The sequence below is a fragment of the Tamandua tetradactyla genome, chromosome 9 (genome assembly GCF_023851605.1).
Source record: "Tamandua tetradactyla isolate mTamTet1 chromosome 9, mTamTet1.pri, whole genome shotgun sequence".
Taxonomy (NCBI): Eukaryota; Metazoa; Chordata; class Mammalia; order Pilosa; family Myrmecophagidae; genus Tamandua; species Tamandua tetradactyla.
The window spans coordinates 35,501,819-35,529,025 of NC_135335.1; the positions used below are offsets into that span (position 1 = coordinate 35,501,819).

At 36.0% G+C, this 27,207-nt stretch overlaps 1 protein-coding gene across 18 annotated transcripts in view; it reads left to right on the forward strand.

The window, feature by feature from the left end:
* TMCC1 (transmembrane and coiled-coil domain family 1) overlaps nucleotides 1-27,207 on the forward strand; it is a 390,104-nt gene that overhangs the window by 251,389 nt on the left and 111,508 nt on the right. The window lies entirely within an intron of this gene.

Consider the following 27,207-nt stretch of genomic DNA (forward strand, 5'->3'; position numbering starts at 1 on the left):
AGAAATGCAGGGACTTGATTGAATTCTGGTGGTACTACATTGACAGAAAACTTAAATAATACCACATAGGTTTTACTACTTGATTAAAAAAAAACTCCCAAGGACAACACCATTGATGTTTCTTTTGTCCACATCACTGCATTGTTGTTAAAGTGGTTATTATGACTCTTTAGAGACCCAGAGGCTTTGTTATAGTTTTAACATAACTACACTCAATCTTTTTCTTCAAGTATACAGATTGTAGTTGCAAGTTCAAGACTGTATAGATCCTGAACTCAAATTCAGAATGTGTTTCCTAGGAGTGTTGGAAAATTTTCACACTCCACATATTCTCTAAATAGATGAGAAATGTTTTGATAGTGTCTCAAGAATTGTGTCAAACTTATTTTCTTAATGTCTTAATAAATACACCTACAGTTTTAATTTTTGCTCTTTCATTTTATTAGACCTGAGGTAATTACAGCATCTGTTGGAGCCCCCAAAGAATTACGTGCATCAGGCAAAATATATAAGTGAATTATATATAATATAAGTGAAATAAAAGTTCTGTTTTTCAACAGAAGTGCAATGCTAAGTAGGTCTGTTTGAATCATGAGAAAAACAACAGAATGAGGCAGTAAGGAGTATGTTGGGCTAAAACATTTCTTTGTTAATTTTCTCCTCATAGAAATACCTTTAATTGCTAAACGAAAACGTAGACAAAATATTCCTCATCTCTTTTGATTCAGGGAGGGTTTGTGATTAATAATGAAGAGCTTTTTTATTCCCCCTTCAAATTTTGCCTTTTCTTCCCCTCTCCACATTAGTGTAGCTTATGTGCTATTTTAAAAAAGTTTTAAGTGGTTTAATTATTCTTGGTTCATTTTTGCCCCTGACTGAGACTCAAAATGTAAAACATACATGTGATTTATATCATTTCTAGACGTGAATATAAAAATATAAGTGTATAAGGTCTAACCTGGATTGCTTTACAAAATGAACAGGGTTTGGCAGAGGGATGTGAAGGGCTTGAAAGAAGAAAGGACAAAATTCCTAACTCCTAACCCTCTTAACTTCTCCTGAGTCTGTATTTGTAATTCTTTCATGTCCCTTACCACTCCCTCCTCTCTCCTCCCTGACTAGCCTGTGAGGCTCTGTGAGGTCATATCGGAATATGATTTATTTGTATAACCCTCAGGAAGGAAGGAATGAATCAGGAGTCTAACCTAACCATGCTCTCACGCTTCTGATTAGCCTCAGACAAGTCCTTCTGCACCTATGCTCTATTTCCAAAAGAATTAGAGAGAAAATTATAGTCTCTCATAGAACGAAGAGACCTTAAAGATTTATAACCCAACCTCTAATATTACCATTGAAGAAACCCTGCCTGCCTGGCTCTTCTAAAGGTGAAAATAGATACTTTGAAATAAATAGCAGTGTTATATTTTATCCTTGTTTTCTCTTGGGGGATAGATGAATTTCATTTGAGACCATGGTGTTCAGTCTTTTAAACCAGATCCATGGTTTTGTCAGCAATTTAGTCCTTAGACCTCATTCTTGAGTTAGAAAAAGAATGAGTGGTTTAAGTTTTCTCAGGGCAGGGGATAATAGGAGGAGAAATGAAACATCCAATCAGTCGGATTTATAGTAATTGAAAACAAAATAGATCTGGTTGCTTAAATGATTTCTCACTAGGTGCTTGTCATTGAACCACTTTAAAATAATAGTAATAATAAACTCCTAGATATATCACAATCCTTACATCTAAATGTGTGAGCCTTTTTAAAAATAGTTTTCCAAAGTTTAAATTTGGAAATTTTGTTCATTTTATTTTGTAGTGAAATATCTTCAAACTGGATCTGAAAGAGATCTGTGTCCTGATGTCTCCTAACTACATACCTCAAATTGATTTTTTTTTAAATTAGGGAGCGAGTCTTTGCTTTGCAAAAAAAAAAACAAAAAAAACTTCACTTTAAAAAACATTTGAGGATGGGCAACTGTGGCTCAGTGGCATTTCTTGCCTGTCAAGCTGGAAACTTGGGTTCGATTTCCGGTCCCTGCCCATGTAATAAATATTAAATAAATAAATAACATTCAAATGAAGTACCAGTATGTACAGTAACATGGATGAACATATTATGCTGAGTGAAAGAAGCCAGATTACAAGACACTTCTTATTATGTTGTAGCACAAAACCAGAAATGAGGCTCTGTAGGAGCCTCCAGAACGTTAGGTGGAAACAGGACTGGAGCTCATAACCAGGAGAGAGGCTGCAAGCCTCCAGGTAGGTACATTATGCATAAACAGATCGAACCCAAGAAGTAAGTTTTATTAGTCTATGGCCATAGGGCTCAGCCAGTAGCCTCTGAAAGTCTGAGCTCCCATCAGGAGCTAATACAAATTATTTATAGATAGAATAGCTGGTAGCGTTTTCCTAATATGGTAACTGGCTATTGGAGGGAGGTGAAGGAGGTGGTGGCTAGAACTAGGAACGGTTGTGAAAGCTGAGTTTACAGGAGCCGATGAGTGGTTGGGTGGCGATGGGGGGGCTGCTTGCTGCCAGGAGCTTGCTCACTACAATGTGATTCCATTTATAGGAAATGTTCAGAATAGGCAAATCAACAGAGACAAAAAGTAGGTTAGTGGTTGTCTCTGGCTGGGACATGGGAAGAATTGGGATGAGGGTGGGGAGTGACTGCTTAATTGGTTGCAGGGTTTCTTATTTTTTGAGGTGAATGTTCTAAAATAGATTATAAAGTGGTTATGCCTCCACTTCAGTTTATTACTTTTGCCAATGCAAGAATGTTGTTTGCCAACACATACTGGATCTTACACTTGTACAATCTTATGACTATGTTAAAGCCATTGAATTGTATTCTTTAAATGAATGAATTGTGTGGTATGTGAATTGTATCTCAGTAAAACTGTTGTGGTGTTTATCATAAGATAAACCATAAACATTGTTGCATCATCTAAATAAATTTGATTTTTAATAATGGCAGCTAACATTTATTGATTGCTTATTACGTGCCAGGTATTGTGCTAAGTATTTTTCAAGCCTACATTTTTTTTACCTTAGGCTTGAATTTAAATATAGCTTTTCAGCAACACATTCATCTTTGTATTTTCCTTGCATACAAGCACAGAGCCTTACAAATGCAGTAAATCCAAAATATTTGAATGAACGACTGTATATATGACTCTGTGTGCTGTGAGAGAGGCTTACTGGCATTGTGTCCCAACACTTTAGGGCTTTCCCCTTATCTTTGTGTTAGTATACTCCCAGGCCTACTAAGCAATTCTAATTCACAATTCTAATTCTAATTAGAATTCTTTTGATTTGCTTTTGCCATTTCCTTAGAAGTAAGAAAGAAAAAAGGACATAACTGCACTGCCTTCCTATCCTTTCTTCGTTTCAATTAATTAGCAACCCCTGCTTAGCAATCAGCTTTTTAAAAAATTTTCTACATGTTTTTATTATTCTAACTGATGTCAAGTTACAAACAGTCCATATCATGAAACAGTTCATATCATGAAGTAAATATTTAGTTTATTTACAAAGTATACTTCAGGCAAAAAACAAACAAATAGTGACCCAGAATACACTCAAGATGAACTCTCACTCACAGTAAATAGCCAAAGTATTGACTGTTATCAAAGTGGTACAATCTATACAATGTTTAAAAGTAGATCCTCCTTTAAAACATCACATATACAGATTTTTCTTTTTTTATATATATATATGTATTTTTTTCTCTATATTATCATTTTATTTCTTTTTCTGTTGTCTTGCTATTTTTCTAAATCGATGCAAATGTACTAAGAAATGATGATCATACATCTATGTGATGATACAGATTTTTCTTTACGAAGGAGATCAGAGATTAAAAAAAATTTTTAGACTGTATCATAATGACTAATTGTTTAAAAACTAAAAGCTTGTGTATTTTAGTAGCAACCAAAAAGTTATTCCAGGTTAAACTGTTTTCAAACAATGCTGAAAAAAATGGACAAGCTTTAGTGAGCATCAAGCTATTGGCTTTTATATTTACTATTGGTGGTGGTTTAATCTTTCTGCAGATCTAAGAACACTAGCTCTCCGTATACCTGAATCAGAGTCCCAGGAAAATTCCTCTCAAAATCCTCTACATATGTGGTATTTCTGTTTTTTCATTTTTAGAATACAAATAAAATATCTTCAAATGTACAGTAAAGAACTGATTTCTTCTTGTTTTATACAGTTGAATTTGAATTATTAGTTGGGTGCTGCCTGACATCACGAATAATATAGTTCAGCTTTACAGCCCAGAATCCCTGAAATCCTGATGACCTCCTGGCTTGAGGTAGAGATTTCTCTTCTGGGTCAGCTGGAAGATGCCTCTCTCATAGTCTATGTTACTATCTGAATTATGAAAAAGTACAGTTTTATTTATCACTCATAGTTAATTCAAACTTTTCAAACAGTCTCTCAGACATCATTGATAAAAGGAATTAGAGTCAAATAAATCCTAAATTCTAAAATTCTAAAAATGATGGAAACAACAATGATAACTATAAAGTGGTTGTCCTCTTCTCCACCCCCACCCCCACTTACTGCTTTTGCCAGTATAAGAAAGTTATTTGCCAACAGATACACTCATATACTGAAAAATACCAATATTAAAAGTACTGTTTCTGGGCGGGCCGTGGTGGCTCAGCGGGCAAGAGTGCTTGCCTGCCATGCCGGAGGACCCCGGTTCGATTCCCGGCCCCAGCCCATGTAAAAAACAAACAAACAAACAAAATATAATAAAAACAAGAAAATGTTTAAAGATGTTTCCCTTTCTTCCTCCCTTCCTTCCTTCCATCCTTCCTTCCTTCTCTGTCTTTCCTTCCCTTCCTCCCTCTCTCTTTTAAAAAAAAAAAAAAAAGTACTGTTTCTACCCACTTTTTCTTTCCACCACTTCTTAGGGCTTTAAAGACGTACCTATTTTTTCTTAATAGGCTCATAGCCATTTCTTCACTATTAAAAGATTTGTGCCTGGTTTCTTAAGTTACTTCTTAATAGAATCTAGTAGTAAAATGTTTACTCAGTACCATACATATTATTTTTCTCTTGAAATTCTTCTGTTTTACGTAATGGCCCAATTTTTTTGTTTAGTTTTTTGAGTATTTGAAACTTTGAAATAGGATCAGTAATAAAGCATATCAAGCTGCAACTTTTTTATTTTTATTTTTTTTACATGGGCAGGCACCAGGAATCGAACCCAGGTCCTCTGGCATGGCAGGCAAGCATTCTTGCCTGCTGAGCCACCGTGGCCTGCCCACTGCAACTTTTTTATCTACCTGTTACCTAAAATAGACAAAGCTAATGAGAGATAATTTAACATTTGGGACTATCTAAAAAAGTTAATTTACTTTGCCTACAGATTGCTAAATAATTTATAATTTCAAATTGTGCCCTCCTTTTCACCCCCATCATGATAATTATAATTCTGTTTGACAGAAACCATATCAGGTTCTTTTCTCTATAACAGCCAATGTATTTTCATTAAAGTGAGAAGTTCTACTGTTGTTATCACAACCAAACTGAAAGGAAGAACTTAACCTCATGATAGCAGTTGCGAAATTGGCATGGCCCTGTGTAGGATATCAGTTACTGGATGAAGAGAAACTTTAGTTACATTTGCTTTATCCTGAGAGCCAGTAACATTTAAAGTCTGGAAGAGAGAATCTTTTGTAATTTTTATCTTAAGGATTTAGCAAATCTTCCAAGTCTTCTAACTTTTCCTGCTCAGTGAAGGCTGAGTAATGATGCTGCACTGTGTAAACGTTACAAAAGGGGGGAAAAACTTTACAGTTTTTTTTTTATTGTGAAATATAACATATATACAAAAAAGCAATAAATTTCCAAGTACATTCCAACAAGTAGTTACAGAATAGATTTTAAAGTCTGGTACAAGTTATAGTTCCACAATTTTTCGTTTTTTCTTCTAGTTGCTCCAAGGCACTGGAGAAGGAAAGAAATATCAATATAATGATTCAGCAGTCATACTCATTTACTAAATCTTGTCTTCTCTGTTATACTCTGCCTTCTGTTCCTTTTCTCTTTTTTTGTGAAAAATAACATACAAAACAATAAATTTCAAAGTACAATCCCACAATTTTAGGTTTTATTTCTAGCTGCTCTAAAGTACTGGAGACTAAAAGAAATATCACTGTAATGATTAAGTACACAAACGCATTTGTTAAACCCTACCTTCTCTGTATAACTCCACCATCACTTTTGATCTTCCTCCCACTCTTTAGGGGTATTTGGGCTATGCCCATTCTAACTTTTCATGTGGGAAGGGGCTATCAATAATATGGAATGGAGAATGGACCAGTTGACGTTCTAGAAAGGCTGGCCGCTCTGTATTTCAGGACATATCTAGTCCAGGAGCCTATCCACAGGTTGTAGGTGTCTGGAAAATTACTGTGGTATTTGGAACCTTTGTAGAATCTTTGTAGCCCTAGGTATTCTTTAGGATTGGCAGGAATGGTTTTGGTTGGAGTTTAGCACTTATGATAGTAGCAATGTCTAAGTGAAGCTATTTGAACTCTCTCAGCCACTGATACCTTATTTTTTATACTCCTTTTCCGCTTTTTGGTCAGGATAGAATTGTTGAAACCACAGTGCTAGGGCCAGACTCATCCTGGGGAGTTATCTCCCATGCCTCCCATCACCCCTGGATGTCATGTCCCACATAGTGGGGAGGGCAGTGGTTTCACTTGCAGAGTTCAGCTTATACAGAGAGAGGCCACATCTGAGCAACAAAAGAGGTTTTCCGGAGGTGACTCTTAGGCATATCTATAAGTAGGCTAAGCTTCTCTGCTACATACATAAGCTTCACAAGAGCAAGATCAAGATCAAGGCCTTGCTTGGCCTATTGATTTGGGTGTCCCAAATATTTGATGCAGTATCTGGGGTTTCCCCAGTGATAAAGTTTAATAGTTTTGTAATTTTTCTCCCCTCCCTCAAGGGACTTTGCCAGTACTTTTCGATTATCTGCTTAATATACTCTGAGGTATGTCTAGGCAAATAAGCATTAAGCTATACAGGATAAAAGGCTCCCATCCTTATTCTGGGCTTCCTATGTTTTGGATTATTTAAATGATCTATCAGAACAGATTGAGTTAGATTATGTGCTACTGAAAATTTATGTTCTGGAAAAAATAAAGCTTTCTTCCTTTAGTCTCAAAGAGTAGGTGAAGTTGTAAATGCAGGCAAGTCTTCCTTAACCCTGTATTCTGAATTACCCTAATCCCGACCTGATTGGCTTCATTCTTATCTCTAAATACCAGGTTATACATATATAAAGCAGCCCTTCAAAATCCAAAAATAATAATTAACACTCCAGACTAAATGTGACTGCTATAAGAGCTTACAATCTAGGCCCCTGTTTCTTAGACTCACTCATTGTTGAGATTGTGTTATTTAATCTCCATATATTTGTGAAAGTTCTCGTTCTTTGGTGGTTATTGAGATCCAGCTTCATTCTATTGTGATTAGAGAAAGTGCTTTGAATAATTTCAAGACTTTTAAATTTATAAAGACCTGTTTTGTGCTCCAGCATATGATCTATCCTGGAGAATATTCCCTGAGCACTAGAGAAGAATGTATATCCCGTGTTTTGGGTGTGTAATGACCTATATATGTCTGTTAGGTCTAATTCATTTATCAAATTGTTTAAGTTCTCTATTTCCTTGTTGATCCTTTGTCTGGTTGTTTTATCTATAGAGGAGAGTGGTGTATTGAACTCTCCTACTATTATTGTTGAAATGTCTATCACTCCCTTCAGTTATCCAATGTCTGTCTCATGTACTTTGGAGCTCCTTAATTTCGAGCATAGACATTTATGATTGTTATTTCTTCTTGATTAATTGTCCCTTTTACTAATGTATAGTATCCTTCTTTGTCTTTTACAGTGTTTACGTTTAAAGTCTATTTTATCTGATACTAATATAGCTACTCCTGCTTTCTTTTGGTTACAGTTTACGTGGAACATCTTTTTCCATCCTTTCACTTTCAATCTATATGTATCCTTTGTATAATAAGAGTCTCTTGTAGACAGCATCTAGCTTAATTGTATTTCTTAATCCATTCTGCCAATCTATATATTTTAAATGGTAAGTTTAGACCATTAACATTCAAAGTTATTACTGTAAAGGCATTTCTTGAATCTACTTTCTTATCCTTTGGATTTTATTTGTCAGATCTATATATTCTTTTACCACTTTCTCTTTTTATCATTTAAGTACCCTTACTAGTATTCTTCAATTCTGTGCCCTCTTCCACTCTCTCCTGCCCTTTTTTTCATCTGGAAGAACTCCCTTTAGTATTTCTTATAGGGGCAATCTCTTGTTGACATATTCTCTCAACCTTTGTTTGTCTGTGAAAATTTTAGTCTCTCTGTCAGTTTTGAAGGACAGTTTGGCTGGGTACAGAATTCTTAGCTGAAAGTTTTTCTCTTTCAGGATCTTAAATACATCATACCATTGCCTTCTCTCCTCCATAGTATCAGTTGAACACTCTAAACTTAGCCTTATGTGGTTTCCCTTTTACATAGTAGATTGTTTTTCTCTTGCTGCTTTCAGGATTTTCTCCTTCAACATTTGACAGACAGCTTAGTATGTGCCTTGGGGTAGGCCTATTTGGGTTTATTCTATCTAGAGGTCATTGGGCTTCTTTGATTTACATATTTGTCTTTTATAAAGGTTAGGAAGTTTTCTCCCATTACACCCTCAGCTAAACTTCCTAGCCCTTTATTCTTCTTTTCCTCTTTCTGGGATGCCAGTGATTCTTATATTTGTGCACTTTGTTTTGTCCATCATTTCCCTGAGATCCAATTCAGATTTTTCCATCTTTTTTCTCATTTGGTTTTTTGTGTGTTCGAAATCAATTGTTCCATACTCTAGTTCACTTATTCTTTCTTCTACCTCCTCGTGTCTGCTGTTGTGTGTCTCTAGTATATTTTTTATTTGGACTACAGCATCTTCAATCTCTGTGATATCTGCTGTTTTTCTATTTATTGTTTCATAACGTTCTACGCTCTTCTAGTGTCTTCTTGATCTGCTTTGTATCATTAGCCATCCCACTGATTTTATTTAGTAGAGTTATATAAATATCTTTGATTAGTTGTCCCAGAGTTTGTGTCTTCTCCAGTGTTTTAATTTGGTCGTTAGACTGGACTGTATCTTCTGCATCTTTGTATAGTTAGTGTTCTTCTCTTGTCTTGCAGCACACAAATATCTTGATAGGGTTACTTTGGAAGTTGACTACCTTGTTTTTGTACAACAGGTGTGAGCCACCATTGCACTGTCCCCAAACATTATTTTTATACTCTTTAAAAGTGATTGCCAAAATCTGCCAAGCTTTGAGAAGAATCATATGAGTTATACATTGACCCTAAAAACTAAAGAAAAACTTTGGGTCCTGAATTTGTAACTTTATTGAATATTATGATCTTGAATATTTTAAAAGTCTAAAATAAAATCTTCTGGATATGTCTAGTGTGCACAAAAACACCCTTAAACCACACAGTAGAAGATTTTAAAGAAAGGTCAGGGAGAACATCAGAATACGAATCTATAGGCAATCAAGGTGTGCCTGCAAAAGTGGAATTATAGCTCTGAGCTTCCTGGCATCCAAAGCAAAAAGTTACATAAGGAGATTTTAATCTTAGATTCTTAGATTTCCTAGGATTATATGTAAACTTATGGGTGTGCATGAATTTTGGAGAAAAAAAATGCACAATTTTCATCAAATTATCAATAGGGCATGTAATCAAAAAAAGATTGAGCCATTGTTTTATCTTAAAAGGAGTGGGAGTAATTGAGGGACCTCTAGTCTATACGTTCATTTTTAGGAATCTTTTTGTAGCCTACATTAATGGAGTATTTTATTGCAGAATGAAATAAAGATTTCAGATTAGACTTGAAATGTATGGGAGTTAACATTTCACTTTTTATGTGTTGTGGTAGTTTGGAGTTGTTATGGACCTCAGAAAAGGACCACCCAACTGGTCGTGGGTCAGACCAGTTGTGGGTGGAATGTTTTGATTAGGTTGTTTCAATTGAGATGTGACCCAGCCCATTCAAGGTGTGCCTTAATCCTTTACTGAAGTCCTTTGTGAGAGGATAAAAGACAGAAAAGCCAGGAGAGCTAAGAGAGAGAGAAAAACACCCCAGAGAAGCTAAGAGAGGACCCACAGAAGCTCAGAGAGAAAGTCACTGAAGCCAGGAGGTGACGGCAACAAATTCCAGTAGTGAAGGACCAGCAGGTGGCTGACCCCATGTGCCTTCCCAAGTGACAGAGGAACTCCAGATGCCAGCAGCCTTTCTTCAGAGAAAGGCATCTCTCGATGCCTTAATTTGGACATTTTCATGGTCTTAGAATTGTAAATTTGTTAACTAATAAATCCCCATTGTAAAAGTCAACCCATTTCTGGTATATTGCATTTCAGTCACTTTAGTAAACCGAAACATGTACCTAGAAGAAAAAGCACTTTCATACATTAGTTCATTCCATTCTCACCAAGGTGTATGATTCATGTTTTTATTGATAGAGACTCCAAGAGATTAAAAAATTTGAGTCACATCGTGACCATAATTAACAGCATGGAAATATATATATATAAATGTGGTTGAAAGGGAACATCTTAGATTTTATATGTGATAATAGAATAAAAATTCAAAAAATAAAAATCCTTGTGTAAAATTACAAAACTAGTAGGTAGTCAAGTAAGGATGCAGATGTTCTTTCTCTTCTTACATAATTTTGCCTCCAATGGAGTGCCTGTTAATATGGTGGGCATTGGGTAGGGTGTTGGTTATATAATGTTAAACACAACAGACATGTTCCTGGCCACCCCGCCAGAGAAGAAAGTGAGGGGATTGAATGTACAAAGTTATAAAACTGGTGTGACTTCCTCTAATTTTAAAACTAGTGAGAATATAATTATTTCAGATATTCCCTGAATTGGCCATTTTATTTTAAGAATGCTAACAGTGCTTTATTGGATTTCCTTAAGATTCCCTATACCCTTATGGGAAAAATATCCATTTATACAAATGCTCAAATAAGGCAGAGTGTAAATATGATTGGCTCATTGTCACTGAATCCAGTAGCTGAATCAAATTTAGGACCAGATTTGTAATACTTGATATTTCATAAGAGTCATAGTATGAAAAAAATAAAAGTTTTTAAAGGTACATTTTTATTTATTAAATCTTCCTTAGTATTTTCTTTTTTTTTTTCCTATTTTTCTTTTTAAAAAAATAGACAAAAAGAAGAGACTCAGGGCATCTAATTAAAGGCTTCTGCCTCTCTCCTTTGATAGCAAGGATATGTTTTGTTCTTTGAAATGGAGAAAGAGAGAGGCTAAAACCCTTAGGATCCAAAATGTCAGGCAACGTTGCCCTAGGGGCTGTACACCACAGCTGTAGATGCGCAGGGTCTCCCAACAGGGCATTTGCTGTAACGAGGAAGATTCACCTGGAAACAGCTAGACTTAAAGTGCCAAGTTGCTCTTGGCAGAGGTTACACTGCAGAGTGAAGCACTCTGCTTTAGCATTGTGGCCGAGAAGTTGTTGGTGCCATTCTGACTATGAGCCCATAAAAGGTGTAGAGTTGGTACAGGACATGACAACAAAATGTTTTATAATTTCATCATACAAGCCAAAGAGAACAGTGAGTTTCAAAAATATGCTAATGCATGTTTAAAACTGTAGTTTTTTTTGTTTTGTTTTGTTTTGCACCCTGGAATAAAACAATCTTTCTCTTAGAGTGCAGTGCCTCCAGCAATGGTAATGAATCTAGTTTAGTTTGAATGAATCTAGTTTAGCTCATGACAATATAATACATGTTTTCTAAGAAATTTTATTCTCCTCATTATTGTGTCATAATTGGAAAGCCTCTTGAACTTTTGGAGCTATGAATTTTCCCAGTTGTGGAGAAATAATGAAAATGCTTGATGCACTCTTAAGTTATTTTTAAAATGATCTTAATAGTTAAAATACAGATGATTTTCAAAGATTAAAAAATTTAGATTCAAATCCGTTATGATTTATCAACTCTGTTACCTTGAGCAAATTTCTTATCCTTTTTCAGCTTCATCTCTAAGTTGACAGTAGTAACTACCTCCTAGGAGGAGGATTATATCAAATGTATGTAAACCTCTTATTATATAGTAATATATTAAAATTACATTTTAAATGTTTAACAAGTGGAAATGTTGGTGATGATGAGGAAGGATATGTTTGCTGTTCTTATTTTCTTTAAAAAGATATGAAGATAAATAGGTTGTCTTCCAACTTAAAAATACTTGGCTTTCTAGAAATGTCTGCAACAAACCAGTTTTTGCCACCCTCCTAAGTCTTTGCCTAAAAATGCTACAAGAGCTTTACAACCTCTAGATACCTACTTAGTGCGAGTGCTAAAGTTATAAGATGAACTTTTTTAAGGTTTTAAGTTTGACAATGTTAGTCAAATTAATTGAGAAATTTGGATAATGTCAAAGAAACTGTTTTAGTAACATACTCTTTGGTGTCACTAGAATTAAAGAGGCTTCTCGTTGTTAATAGCTTCATTAGATGCTGTTATGAATGTCATAGGTGTTTGTTTTTTAATTGTAAGTTGGCAAGTGAGACCGACTAAAATGCAAATGGTGAAGGTATTTTTTAAAACTTGAGTTTTAAAATAAGTTACCAAATACCAAAAACTGCCTTTTGCAGCAATTTAGCCTATTTACCAGTTTATACATATTTAACATATAGATAATTAATTTCCTCGGTCTGCAGCATATGGTAAAAAAATAAATAAATCTTTACAACCAACTCCCTTCAGAGTATGTGGCTGAGAGTAGATGTTTCATTATTTATTCATGAAAAATGCTATGAGAGTTGAGATGAGAAAAAGATAATTTTTACGAAAGGAAATTAGAGAAAGCTTATGAGAGTGATGGCATTTGAGCTTTCCCATCCAGGATAAGTCTTGGATATATAGAGAAGCAAAAGGGAGTTCCAGGGTGAGGCAACTGCAGAGCCAAGGCCCAGAGGTAGTACCATGTTATATGTTATAGAGTGGTTTGCAAGCCACCCAGTTTTGTTAAACTACTGTCACAATATGGTTCTAAAGACACTGAAACAAAAATGAAAATAGCAAAGAAACTACCTTCCATTAAGATAAGTAGAATGTGGTAGAGCAGCTCCTTTGGGAGACAGTCTGTCATCTAAATCAGGCCAAGCTATGAAATCATCAAAGATTGGTTGAATAGTGTGTTGAAAGTTAAGCAGTAATTTATTTTCTCTGAGCCTTCATTTCCTCCATCTTTAAAAATAAAGCCGGGGTGGGCAATGGTGGCTCAGTAGCAGAGTTCTCGCCTGCCATGCCGGAGACCCAGGTTCAATTCCCAGTTTCTGCCTATGCAAAAATAATAATAATAATAACAATAGTAATAATAGTAAAGCCAATAGCTAGGTTGCAGGATATTTTGAGGATTAAATGAAGTATTGTATATAAAGAGCTGAAACAAAAATTGTCACTATTCTTTTGGTGGTTATTAATAGTACTGTAGTACTTGTAATAAAAATTCTAGTAATGATTTGTCTAGCCAGAAAGTGAAGAGACCTTCTTTATCTAAAGAACCCTTGTTGCATTGTGGTATAACAGCTTCGTAAGTGTTTGAAATTACAGTATAAACCATATATACTCCACAGTGCAATTTGTGTAATGTGGCTACAACTTTGTATTCTCATTGCATCATTTAATTTTTTGTTTAAATATGTGTAGGAGTAGCTTCTTATTCTACAGATTCACCATAGCAGATACTGTGGAACACAAATAACATTTTTCAGTAGAAGTCTTTTATAGGGATGTGTGATGCTTTTTTCCCCCCTTATCCCAGAATTCTCAACTGATCATTAAGTACAGTTTGTACAGATTACAGAATGTCTTGGTAAGAGACTTGATTCAGCCAAGAATTTTATATCATAAGGGACTTCAGAGATGAGAAAATTGGGGCTCTGTGAGACTTCTCCATATAGTTAGTTAGTGCCAAAACTGGGACCCATTCTGTTTTCTTCTGTTAGGCTAAGATTCTTTCTATAGTCTATACCTTTCTGCCTCTAATCATACAGCTATGCTGTACCATATACTTGTGTTTTGTTAAATCTTAAGAATGGGAGTGGCTGAGGAAAACAAGGCCTGTTAGAAAATATTTCGTGGAGGAATGACTTTTTTTTTTTAATGTTTTTTTTTTTCTTTTAACATGGGCAGGCCCTGGAAAATGAACCTGGATCTCTGTTATGGCAGGCGAGAACTCTGCTTCTGAGCCACGGTTGCCTGCCCAGGAGTGACTTTTTTTAAACAGCTCTATTGAGATACAATTCACATACCATACAGTCCACCCATTTAAAATGTACAATTCCATGTTTTTTCATATATTCACAGGTTTGTGCAACCACTACCACAAGTCGATTTTAAAACCTTTTGAACACCTCAAGAAAAAAAAACCTGCACCCTTTACCTGTCATCCCCAACCCCCAACTCCGTCTCCCTCAGTTTCTAGTTTCTACTTCCTCTGTATATATATTTGCCAATTCTGGACATTTCATATAAATGGAATTATACAATATGTGGTCCTTGGTAGCTAGGTTCTTTCACTTAGCATAATGTTTACAAGGTCCATCCATATTGTAACACATGTCAGTACTTCATTTATTTTTATTTTATTTATTTATTTTTATTTTTATTTTATCCATATACTATTCCAGCATATGGATATAGCATATTGTATTTGTGTTCATCAGTTGATGGATATTTGGGTTATTTCCATCTTTTGTTTTGGCTATTATAAATAATGTTGCTGTGAACATTTCATGTCCAAGTTCTATGTGAACATATGTTTTTATTTCTCTTGGGTATATACCTAGAAATGAAATTCCAGACTCAAATGATAACACTGTGTTTTGTCATTTAAGAAACTGGCAGACTGTTTCCCAAAGTAGTTGCACCATTTTACATTCCCATAAGCAGTTTATGAGGGTTCCTCTTTCTGCTCATCCTTGCCAACACTTGTTGTCTATTTTATTATTGTCATCCTAGTGGGTGTGAAGTGATACCTCATTGTAGTTTTGATTTGCTTTTCTCTGATGGCTAATGATGTCGAGCATCTTTTCATGTGCTTAATGACCATTCATACATCATCTTTGGAGAAATATCTATTAAGATCCTTTGCCAATTTTTATTTTAAAATTTTATTATAGTACCATATATATGACACACAGTTTACCATTTTAATCACTTTCATATGTATAATTCAGTGATATTAATTACATTCCCACTATTGTGCTACCATTACCATATCTATTACCAAAACTTTTTCATCCCCCCAAACAGAAACCCTGTATTCATTAGCAATAACTCCTCATATTTCTCGCCCCCAATGTCAGTAACCTCTAACTCACTTTCTGTCTCTGATTTTGCTCATTTTAGACATTTCAAGTAAGTGAAATCATGCAATATTTGTCCTTTTGTATCTAACTTACTTCACTCAACATGATGTCTTTGAGGATGTTCTTTTTAATGGCTGAGTAATATTCCATTGTATGTATATACCACATTTTGTTTATCTATTCATCTGTTGATGAACACTTGGGTTGCTTCCCTTCAACCTGTTGACTATTGTGAATAATTCTGCTATGAATATTGGTGTACAGATATCTGTACGTGTCCCTGTTTTCAATTCTGTGGGGTATATGCATAGAATTGAAATTGCTGTGTCATATGGTAATTCTGTGTTTAACTTTCTGAGGAACTGTCAAACTGTTTTCCTCAGCACCTATACATTTTGCATTGCCATCAGTAATGTACAAGAGTCCCTATATCTCCACATCCTCACCAACACTTGTTGAAAGAATAAAAGCAGTAAGGCAGAGATGAAGCATAACAAAAATAATTTATCATTTTATTTCCTTCAAATAGAATCAGAAGCACAGAAATAAGACACTTATCAGTGGGTATGAAAGTAGTGAGAAGAATGTTAAGAGGCAGAAGTCCTTGGTTCTAATTCTGACCTATATTAGGTATATGATCTTGAGTAAGTCACTTAACCTTCAAAATGGTAGCTGACATTTACTGAGGCTTACCATGCAAGCCTCAACCCCTCTTTTTATAAAATGGAGTTGATACCAAATTAATTACTTTCAAAATCTTTATAAAAGAGCCATATATATGGAAGGGATTATTATGCTTGGAATTTGGAAATTATTCACTGTAGTAGTAGCAGCTATTAGTACATTTGTCTCTATTTAGAATAATTCTGCAAGGCATTCTATGTCCCCATTTTGATGATGAAGAAACCGAGGCTCAGTAGTTATTAAAGTTGTACAGCTAATAATCAGTAGAGCCATGATCTAATCCAGCTCTTCCTGATTCCTTTATCCAATGTGACTTTGCTTTTAAAGATAGTAGATCCTGGTGAATGGAGGGAGGGGGAGGGATTGGGTAGCACCAATGAGATTAAAATTATTAGACACATGAAAGCTTAAAGTACAGTTCTAAAGGGGTGGTATATCTTGAGATTGGTGATCTCAGAGATGAGGTGGAACAGTGCCATATGTTAATAAGGTCAGTTGTATAATAGTTTCCTCCTGTGTCTGCTGGAATCTTTGAGATTGCTTTTCAAGAGACAGGAAAGACAGAAGACGAGTAAGGTAATGAAGACACAGCGGGAAGCAAAGGTAAGTACAAGAGGCTACAAGTACAATAGTAGAACTTGTGGAGATTTATAGACTACTTTGAATCATGAGGAGGACTTAGTGTTGATTTGCAGATTCATATCTTTGAAGATTCTTCGCACCCCACCAATAAAGGGCATGTGGTTAATTTCCGAAAGTCATAGTACCAAGGATCTCTTGAGTGCTTCAGAGCTCTGGCCTGACTCTTTGCACACTTCTACTATTCTTCCAATGGTTGATATGAGAATTTCTATGATTTAAGAAACATTATTTGGGAATATAAGCCTAATAGTCAGATCAGAAAAAGAGTAAGTACAAGAAAAGAGATTTATTTTGTGCCATTATCTTTTAATGACAAGTATAAAGTTCAAAGTGCAGTTTAACTGTTGCTGTGGCTGCTGCTGAATTATCAAACATGCTTCTCTTTGATGTAGTTTAGATGTTGGAGATGTCGTCAGCTAGCACAAGGGAAGCCAAGAACTTTGAACTCTAATTCTTATTTTCAAATTTTCAATTTCTGTATAGAAGTCTATGGTGATTAGTGTATGTGTGAATGAATCTGAGATGAAAGTATGAAATAGGAAACATAACTAATATATATTGAGCCCATGTTCTATACAAGGCAGGCTGAAGGACTTGAAGATGAAGTAAAGGAGTCTCTGAGATCACAAAAGCCTGAGTCATTTTCATTTACACAGCTCAGCTTCTCAGAAATGACAGAAGTAGGATTCAGAAGAAAGGACAGTGGTCCAGAGAAGTTAATGTTATGTGCCAGTTTTGTGTATATGTGCATATATGTGTATTTGAGTGTATTCGGTAAATTACAGGAAATAGGAACCAAGAGAACCAAAAATAGGATTCTTAAATCTAGTTTACTTTTCCTCTGTGTAGCATTTAAGAACAGGGAATCTGAAATTAGACTGTCTAGTTTTCCAACATCTTGTCTCCTTTCGTCAGCTAATACAGCAGCGTGATGCCCGACTTCTAAACCTCTGTGAATATAGACATTGAACTTATTTGGTGTGAAGGGAAAAGACTAGAAAAAAAAAAAAACTTAAAACTATTGCTATATGAAGATTATAAATAGATTGACAGACTACTGGCCAATAAGCTCTACCTTGTAATGTGTGTTGACGAACTTTTGTTAAAAACCCAGATAAGATCCTTGATATTTGACAGTAATGTTCAAGGGGGACATGCTATACACCTGAGTATCCTAGCCCTCTTTCTGTATCAAGTCAGATTACCACAAAGCTGCAGACCTGAACTGTATTATTCCTTTAGCTCAGTAGAAACACTCACCTGGACTATGATTTTATAATAAGGCCTTAGTTTTTGGTTAAGTGAGATATAAGGGTCATCTATGGAGATTTCCCTCTTCTGAAAAATTATTGTTAAAGACTTTGTTAGTGTTTTTTATTGATTAAAGAAAAAAAAAGAAATTAACACAACATTTAGAAATCATTCCATTCTACATATGCAATCAGTAATTCTTAACATCATCACATAGATGCATGATCATCATTTCTTAGTACATTTGCATTGATTTAGGAAAAGAACTAGCAAAACAACAGAAAAAGATATAGAATGTTAATATAGAGAAAAAAATAAAAATAATAATAATAATAGTAAAAAAAAGACACAAACAAACAAACAGACAAACAAACAAAAAAAACCCTATAGCTCAGATGCAGCTTCATTCAGTGTTTTAACATGATTGCTTTACAATTAGGTATTATTGTGCTGTCCATTTTTGAGTTTTTGTATCTAGTCCTGTTGCACAGTCTGTATCCCTTCAGCTCCAATTACCCATTATCTTACCCTGTTTCTAACTCCTGCTGGACTCTGTTACCAATGACATATTCCAAGTTTATTCTCGAATGTCGGTTCACATCAGTGGGACCATACAGTATTTGTCTTTTAGTTTTTGGCTAGACTCACTCAGCATAATGTTCTCTAGGTCCATCCATGTTATTACATGCTTCATAAGTTTATCCTGTCTTAAAGCTGCATAATATTCCATCGTATGTATATACCACAGTTTGTTTAGCCACTCGTCTGTTGGTGGACATTTTGGCTGTTTCCATCTCTTTGCAATTGTAAATAATGCTGCTATAAACATTGGTGTGCAGATGTCCGTTTGTGTCTTTGCCCTTAAGTCCTTTGAATAGATTCCCAGCAATGGTATTGCTGGGTCGTATGACAATTCTATATTCAGCTTTTTTGAGGAACCGCCAAACTGCCTTCCACAGTGGTTGCACCATTTGACATTCCCACCAACAGTGGATAAGTGTGCCTCTTTCTCCGCATCCTCTCCAGCACTTGTCATTTTCTGTTTTGTTGATAATGGCCATTCTGGTGGGTGTGAGATGATATCTCATTGTGGTTTTGATTTGCATTTCTCTAATGGCCAGGGACATTGAGCATCTCTTCATGTGCCTTTTGGCCATTTGTATTTCCTCTTCTGATAGGTGTCTGTTCAAGTCTTTTTCCCATTTTGTAATTGGGTTGGCTGTCTTTTTGTTTTTGAGTTGGAAAATCTCTTTATAAATTCTGGATACTAGACCTTTATCTGATATGTCATTTCCAAATATTGTCTCCCATTGTGTAGGCTATCTTTCTACTTTCTTGATGAAGTTCTTTGATGCACAAAAGTGTTTACTTTTGAGGAGCTCCCATTTATTTATTTCCTTCTTCAGTGCTCTTGCTTTAGGTTTAAGGTCCATAAAACCGCCTCCAATTGTAAGTTTCATAAGATATCTCCCTACATTTTCCTCTAACTGTTTTATGGTCTTAGACCTAATGTTTAGATCTTTGATCCATTTTGAGTTAAGTTATGTATAGGGTGTGAGATAGGGGTCCTCTTTCATTCTTTTGCATATGGATATCCAGTTCTCTAGGCACCATTTATTGAAGAGACTGTTCGGTCCCAGGTGAGTTGGCTTGACTGCCTTATCAAAGATCAAATGTCCATAGATGAGAGGGTCTATATCTGAGCACTCTATTCGATTCCATTGGTCGACATATCTATCTTTATGCCAATACCATGCTGTTTTGACCACTGTGGCTTTATAATATGCCTTAAAGTTGGGCAGCGTGAAACCTCCAGCTTCATTTTTTTTCCTCAAGATACTTTTAGCAATTCGGGGCACCATGCCCTTCCAGATAAATTTGCTTATTGGTTTTTCTATTTCTGAAAAATAAGTTGTTGGGATTTTGATTGGTATTGCATTGAATCTGTAAATCAATTTAGGTAGGATTGACATCTTAACTATATTTAGTCTTCCAGTCCATGAACACGGTATGCCCTTCCATCTATTTAGGTCTTCTGTGATTTCTTTTAACAGTTTTTTGTAGTTTTCTTTATATAGGTCTTTTGTCTCTTTAGTTAAATTTATTCCTAGGTATTTTATCCTTTTAGTTGCAATTGTAAATGGGATTCGTTTCTTGATTTCCCCCTCAGCTTGTTCTTTACTAGTGTATAGAAATGCTACAGATTTTTGAATGTTGATCTTATGACCTGCTACTTTGCTGTACTCATTTATTAGCTCTAGTAGTTTTGTTGTGGATTTTTCCGGGTTTTCGACATATAGTATCATATCGTCTGCAAACAGTGATAGTTTTACTTCTTCCTTTCCAATTTTGATGCCTTGTATTTCTTTTTCTTGTCTAATTGCTCTGGCTAGAACCTCCAACACGATGTTGAATAATAGTGGTGATAGTGGACATCCTTGTCTTGTTCCTGATCTTAGGGGAAAAGTTTTCAATTTTTCCCCATTGAGGATGATATTAGCTGTGGGTTTTTCATATATTCCCTCTATCATTTTAAGGAAGTTCCCTTCTATTCCTATCTTTTGAAGTGTTTTCAACAGGAAAGGATGTTGAATCTTGTCAAAAGCCTTCTCTGCATCAATTGAGATGATCATGTGATTTTTCTGCTTTGATTTGTTGATATGGTGTATTACATTAATGGATTTTCTTATGTTGAACCATCCTTGCATACCTGGGATGAATCCTACTTGGTCATGATGTATAATTCTTTTAATGTGTTGCTGGATTCGATTTGCTAGAATTTTATTGAGGATTTTTGCATCTATATTCATTAGAGAGATTGGTCTGTAGTTTTCTTTTTTTGTAATATCTTTGCCTGGTTTTGGTATGAGGGTGATGTTGGCTTCATAGAATGAATTAGGTAGCTTTCCCTCCACTTCGATTTTTTTGGAGAGTTTGAGGAGAGTTGGTACTAATTCTTTCTGGAATGTTTGGTAGAATTCAGATGTGAAGCCGTCTGGTCCTGGACTTTTCTTTTTAGGAAGCTTTTGAATGACTGATTCAATTTCTTTACTTGTGATTGGTTTGTTGAGGTCATCTATTTCTTCTTGAGTCAAAGTTGGTTGTTCCTGTCTTTCCAGGAACCCGTCCATTTCATCTAAATTGTTGTATTTATTAGCATAAAGTTGTTCATAGGATCCTGTTATTACCTCCTTTATTTCTGTGAGGTCAGTGGTTATGTCTCCTCTTACATTTCTGATCTTATTTACTTGCATCCTCTCTCTTCTTCTTTTTGTCAGTCTTGCTAAGGGCCCATCAATCTTATTGATTTTCTCATAGAACCAACTTCTGGTCTTATTGATTTTCTCTATTGTTTTCATGTTTTCAATTTCATTTATTTCTGCCCTAATCTTTGTTATTTCTTTCCTTTTGCTTGCTTTGGGGTTAGTTTGCTGTTCTTTCTCCAGTTCTTCGAAGTGGACAGTTAATTCCTGAATTTTTGCCTTTTCTTCTTTTCTGATATAGGCATTAAGGGCAATAAATTTCCCTCTTAGCACTGCCTTTGCTGCGTCCCATAGGTTTTGATATGTTGTGTTTTCGTTTTCATTCACCTCGAGGTATTTACTAATTTCTCTTGCAATTTCTTCTTTGACCCACTCATTGTTTAAGAGTGTGTTGTTGAGCCTCCACGTATTTGTGAATTTTCTGGCACTCCGCCTATTATTGATTTCCAACTTCATTCCTTTATGATCCGAGAAAGTGTTGTGTATGATTTCAATCTTTTTAAATTTGTTAAGACTTGCTTCGTGACCCAGCATATGGTCTATCTTTGAGAATGATCCATGAGCACTTGAGAAAAAGGTGTATCCTGGTGTTGTGGGATGTAATGTCCTATAAATGTCTGTTAAGTCTAGCTCATTTATAGTAATATTCAGATTCTCTATTTCTTTATTGATCCTCTGTCTAGATGTTCTGTCCATTGATGAGAGTGGTGAATTGAAGTCTCCAACCATTATGGTATATGTGTCTGTTTCCCTTTTCAGCGTTTGCAGTGTATTCCTCACGTATTTTGGGGCATTCTGGTTCGGTGCATAAATATTTATGATTGTTATGTCTTCTTGTTTAATTGTTCCTTTTATTAGTAGATAGTGTCCTTCTTTGTCTCTTTTCACTGTTTTACATTTGAAGTCTAATTTGTTGGATATTAGTATAGCTACTCCTGCTCTTTTCTGGTTGTTATTTGCATGAAATATCTTTTCCCAACCTTTCACTTTCAACCTATGTTTATCTTTGGGTCTAAGATGTGTTTCCTGTAGACGGCATATAGAAGGACCCTGTTTTTTAATCCATTCTGCCAGCCTATGTCTTTTGATTGGGAAATTCAGTCCATTACCTTTTAGTGTTATTACTGTTCGGATAATATTTTCCTCTACCATTTTGGCTTTTGTATTATATATATCATATCTGATTTTCCTTCTTTCTACACTTTACTCCATACCTCTCTCTTCTGTCTTTTCGTATCTGACTCTAGTGCTCCCTTTAGTATTTCTTGCAGAGCTGGTCTCTTGGTCACAAATTCTCTCAGTGACTTTTTGTCTGAGAATGTTTTAATTTCTCCCTCATTTTTGAAGGACAATTTTGCTGGATATAGGAGTCTTGGTTGGCAGTTTTTCTCTTTTAGTAATTTAAATATATCATCCCACTGTCTTCTAGCTTCCATGGTTTCTGCTGAGAAATCTACACATAGTCTTATTGGGTTTCCCTTGTATGTGACAGATTGTTTTTCTCTTGCTGCTTTCAAGATCCTCTCTTTCTCTTTGACCTCTGACATTCTAACTAGTAAGTGTCTTGGAGAACGCCTATTTGGGTCTAATCTCTTTGGGGTGCGCTGCACTTCTTGGATCTGTAATTTTAGGTCTTTCATAAGAGTTGGGAAATTTTCAGTGATAATTTCTTCCATTAGTTTTTCTCCTCCTTTTCCCTTCTCTTCTCCTTCTGGGACACCCACAACATGTATATTTGTGCGGTTCAAATTGTACTTCAGTTCCCTGATCCCCTGTTCAAATTTTTCCATTCTTTTCCCTATAGTTTCTGTTTCTTTTTGGAATTCAGATGTTCCATCCTCCAGTTCACTAATTTTAGCTTCTGTCTCTTTAAATCTACCATTGTAGGTATCCATTGTTTTTTCCAGCTTTTCTTCTTTGTCCTTCACTCCATAAATTCTTTGATTTGTTTTTTCAGATTTTCTATTTCTTCTTTTTGTTCAGCCCATGTCTTCTTCATGTCCTCCCTCAATTTATCGATTTCGGTTTTGAAGAGGTTTTCCATTTCTGTTCGTATATTCAGCATTAGTTGTCTCAGCTCCTGTATCTCATTTGAACTATTGGTTTGTTCCTTTGACTGGGCCATATCTTCAATTTTCTGAGCTGGTTCCATTATCTTCTGCTGGCGTCTGGGCATTTAATCAGATTTTTCTGGGTGTGAGACCCAGCAGGTTGAAAGATTTTTCTGTGAAATCTCTGGGCTCTGTTTTTCTTATCCTGCCCAGTAGGTGGCGCTCGTGGCGCTCATCTGTCTGCGGGTCCCACCAGTAAAAGATGCTGTGAAAAAAAAAAAAGAAAAAAGATGCTGTGGCTCCTTTAACTTTGGAAAACTCTCGCTGTAGTGGGGGGTCGCCAGCCGAAGCGGCTTGGGGGAGTGCCAATCCAAATCTCCCAGCCGGCCCGGGGATCCATGCGCGGGAAGGGTCGCCGGCCTCCGTGGCTTGGGGGAGTGCCTGTCCAAATTTCCCAGCCGGCCCGGGGCACCAAGCGTGGTGGGGGACGCCGGCCTCCGCGGCTTGGGGGAGCGCCTGTCCAAATTTCCCAGCCGGCCCGGGGTGCCATGCGTGGCGGGAGGTGCCAGCCGCCACGGCTTGGCGGAGTGCCTATCCACTGTTCCCAGCCGGACCGGGGAGCCACGTGTTTGGAAGGGACCCCGGTCGCTGTTAGTGTTTTTAATATAAAAATCTACATGGAGATTTTTCCTGCGGTTAAGTGTATTCATAAATTAAGTATGTTTTTTTAAGTGAATGAAACAATTGTCATGAATCCATTGTGTTTCCATTTTTGCTTTGGTTCGAATAATGGTGGAAGGAATATAAAGTTGGATCAGGCTGAATTTATTGATATGGGCCCACTAAACAGAGATTCTGCATTCAATTTTGTTACTGAAGGGATTAGAAAGGGCATCAACAGTTTATTTGGATGGTTGGCTGAAGCATGGATCAAAAGAAAAGAGCAAATATTACATGGTCTCATCTAGAAAATATTTTATAAGGAAACACGGACCTAGATTGTAAACTCTTATAGCAGTCACACTTATTCCGGTTGGGTAATTGTTATTTCTAAATTTTGAGAAGCTGTTTTTATATATGTATAACCTATTTTTTAGAAATAAGAAGGAAGCCAATCAGGTCAGGATTCAGGTGATTCAGACCACAGGGATAAAGAAGACATTGTCTGTGTTTTAGAAGAGTACCTACTCTTTGAGACCAGAGGAAGAAAGGTTTATTTTGTCCAGAACCTAAATTTCCTGTAGCACGTAATCCAACTAACCCTGTCTGGATAGATCATTTGAAGAATCCAAACACAAGGAGCCCAGAATAAGAATGAGGGCCGTTAACCCTGTATGGCTTAATGTAATGCCAGAATACATCCTAGAATATATTAAGCAGATAATGAAGAACTATTGGCAAAGTCCCTTGAGGGATGGGAGAAAAATATATGGAACTATTAAATTTTACCTGGGGAAACCCCGATACTATGTCAGACATTAGGGACACCCAAACCAATAGGCCAAGCTCTTGATCTTGAGGCTTGCTCTTGTGAAGCTTTTGTATGTACCAGAGAAGCCAGCCTTCATTTTTTTAAAGAAGTTTCATCACAGTGATTCAGCTTGTGTTTACCTAGCCTTGTACTACTAGTATAGGGGATAAGTAAAGTATCGGATAATTGTGTGATGAAATTACTGCTGCACTCTTTTCTATCCTCAGTGACTGTACATTGTATCATTCTGGCAGGCCCCATGGGGCCATGTTGTTTATTTCAAACAAACAAAAACACAAAGAGAATAAACACCTGAAGACTCTCACCAAACTTTTTCAAACTTAATATTTTGCTATTTGCTTTAGCAAATCCAATTTACTTTTTGTGTATCCCTCATCTAACCATTCCCCTTTTCCTCCAGATGTAAGAACACTCCAGGATTTAGTGTTTTTTCATTAACATACATCTTTATGCACTTGTATTACATATGAGTGTGTTTATAAATCATATATAATATTTTATGTTTCTAAATTTTATGTAGATAAATATTCTCTATAAATACACACAGTAAATTCCACAACTTCCTTTTTCATTCATATCATGCTTTTGAAACTTACATTGATACATGTTCTGTTCTTTTTGTTTTGTTATACAGTATTCTATTTTATAACTGTACCGCAATTTATATATTGGTTCTCCTAGGCCGTTTCAATATTGCATTGTTTCATAAATATTGCTACAATGAATACTGTTGGATATGTCTCCTTGTATAAATATATGAGTTTCTCTAGTATATGTACCTTGAAATGGAGTTAATGACTTGTGTGGTATATGCATTTGCAGCTAAATTAGATAGTGCCAAATTGCTATCCAGAGTGATTGTAATAATGTACACTCCCATCAACAGTGCCTGAAAGTTCCTATTGCCCTACATCTTTACAAACACTTGGAGTTTTTGCTTGGCTGTGGGGTTGAAATGATATTTACACAGTTCAATCTTCATAACAATTTTCTGATGTTTATGTGAAGCTTATGAAAAGCCAGAGTTGCTGATTGACATTCTAGATTTCTTTCTCTCAAGAAAAATCAGTGCTCAGTTATGCAAACATGCTGATAGGCTATTCTGAGTGATGGTGCTTGCTCCTGAAACCCTTTGTTTGAAAGAGAATTAAAAAATTCTCTCTTAGGAATTCTGTATAAAAATAACTGGAAAAATTTTCCCATAGGGTACTTTCACTTTCCAAATTTATCTTTGTTATTCCAACTTACTCTCAAAATTCTTTTACCTCTTGTGAGTGGTGATCAGTCAGGGCATGAAACAGTGGTATGTCAGTTGTATATATTGTATACAAATTATATATAATAGCAGAATAAACCCACACCTACTGAATAAGAGGCTTCCACAGTAGTTGTTGCTATCATTTTGATTACACCAATAATGAAACTGCATCTACTTCTTAGGAGCCATGGGCAGAAAGCATAGAATAGTCTGCTGCTGAACTAGCGGTAGCTACCTTACAACTATCTGGCAGCTTTTCTAGGGAAAAGTTGTGCTATTTTGTGTGCATTGCACTTAAATGATTGCTTCTTGAGTTAGATTGTATTCCATGTCTTTATTACTACATAACAAAACATCTCAAAATTTAGTGGCTTAAGATTCCAATTCTAACCAAGATGGAGTAAGAACACTTCATCCAGTTCTCCCACTTTTAATGCAGCTATAAAATGTGGCATGGTTCAGCTATTTGAAGACTTGAAGTTAAATAGTAGCAAGTGGGTTGAGAAAGGAGAACAGATTTCAAAGTACCACTGAACTAGCATTGAATTTAACATGTTTCTCCCTCTGGTATCCTCAGGCTTGAACTTAGTGCAGCCCAAAACCCAGAAGTGGACATCAGCAGTAGAGAAAGTTCCAGAAGAAGAAACCCACTGTCTTTTTTCCCCCTCTTTTTGTTCTTTAGCCATTTGGTCCCAAATACAGGCAAGATCGTGGAAATTGTGTGGCAGAGTGGAGTAAATAAGCCCTAACTTTCTGGTTAGATAACAGGGTAGGGGAATTCCAGTGAACTTGAAAATACCAGGAGATTGTGGAGAGGGAGGAGCTTGGAAAAGAAACCTCTAAAATTTTATTATGAACTCCTGGGCTTACCCTTGCACTGCATATTCAAGACTCTGATCCTAAATAGCATAGCTAGACTTTGAAAATTGGAGTATGGGTTTGCCTACTTCCCAAGTACTAGACAGGCCACAGGGTGGTGCACATGTGATACAGACCCAAATAGCACTGCAGAGACATTGAAAACTTAATTGACATTGGAACCGCAACCAACAGAAGGCCAAGCAGAACTTAGGCCCTGAAACCAACAGGTTTGATTCCGTGCTTAAACAAAAG